The sequence below is a fragment of the Aquarana catesbeiana genome, linkage group LG12 (genome assembly GCF_042186555.1).
Source record: "Aquarana catesbeiana isolate 2022-GZ linkage group LG12, ASM4218655v1, whole genome shotgun sequence".
Classification (NCBI taxonomy): Eukaryota; Metazoa; Chordata; class Amphibia; order Anura; family Ranidae; genus Aquarana; species Aquarana catesbeiana.
In genome coordinates, this window is record NC_133335.1 from 149,131,318 (window position 1) to 149,132,615 (window position 1,298).

A 1,298-nucleotide genomic window follows, 5' to 3' on the forward strand; every position below is an offset into this window, starting at 1 on the left:
CACTATACAAGTCTTTCATTCATTCATTCATTTGTATGATTACTTTCTGCATCAGCAAAATAAAAAAAGTTTTGATAAAAAAAAAAATTCAACATCTCTGGGGTTGCGATAATGCACCTCCCCATCTTTCATATCCTCCCTATCACGTTGCCTTTTCCTATGCTTAGTAATGAGAGGTCTGCATACTTTTTCTTTCCCACTAGCAGATCATCATCTGAAATATCAAACTCTATCTCCTCAACCTCACTATCATTTGAGGAGAGCACATCCTCACAATCCCAGTTTTGGGATGTGACAATGGCACGTACCCTGTCGTTACTAACAGGTTCACAGCCCTTCCTTTTCCTTAAGGCATTCATTGATTTGGTCAGGAGGGCTGCACACCACTCTTGCAAATCATCAGCCCGACTAGCGGTTGAATGTACACACTCTGAAGCAACTGCTAGCTGGTCTTTTAATACCTTAACTTCTGCCTCTGCCTTCTCCCTTCTATGTGATTCGGTATAAATAGCATGAAGGAAGTACCAACTCACTGTGGACACTGTCCTCTTTCTTTTTTACTTAAATCCAACCCCTTAAGACTAAAATCTACAAAATGATCTGAGATTTTATCACCCCAAGTCATATTCAAGGGAGAAGCATACTTTACAAATTCCTTAGCAAGAGGCCCCCACTCATGTCTCTGGCCCAGATAGGTAAGCTGCACAGTTCCTTCTGGCCGGCCTTTTGGCTAAGATCAAGTGTAGTATCTGTTCTTATCAGTTTCCAGGAGGTGGCGCTTGCTTCCGTCCCTGATCTATGGCGAAATAGTGAAGGGATGGCGGTTGCTATGCAAAGCCTGCTGGAGTAAAGGTGAGCTGGAGTGGTTTGTAGCTGAAAGGGAAGCCTTCTGATGGGGATGGAGAAACACGGGGTCTGATCCAGAGGGTGGGGTCCCTGGCCTTCTGGCCTAGATTGGAGTAGCTCTAGCTCCGGCCAGTCTTTTGGGAGAGAACACTTACTCCTCTTTTAGGAGGGGGGAAGTGGTTAGTATCTCCCGAATGTAATTAGGCAGGTGGGACGGAACGACAGTGGAGCCTGATGGTAAAGGGCTCTCACCAAGCTTCCTGAACTCCAGGCCTTCCTGGTTGGGGTGGGGGCTGCTGTGGTCTGGGCTAAGGGTCAGGGTTGCTTTGAAAAGCCAGTGGTGAATGTGCCGCTGAAGTGGCAGTTCAGGGGTGCCGTACAGTCACTGTGTTTAGGCTTTACCACTACACACGTTTTTCACACCTGCTTCTTGCGCCGAGCCTTTTGGCTAG

At 46.8% G+C, this 1,298-nt stretch overlaps 1 pseudogene; it reads left to right on the forward strand.

The window, feature by feature from the left end:
• The first annotated feature begins 707 nt into the window (after positions 1-707).
• LOC141114662 (U2 spliceosomal RNA) lies at positions 708-842 on the forward strand (annotated as a pseudogene).
• The last annotated feature ends 456 nt before the right edge of the window (positions 843-1,298 follow it).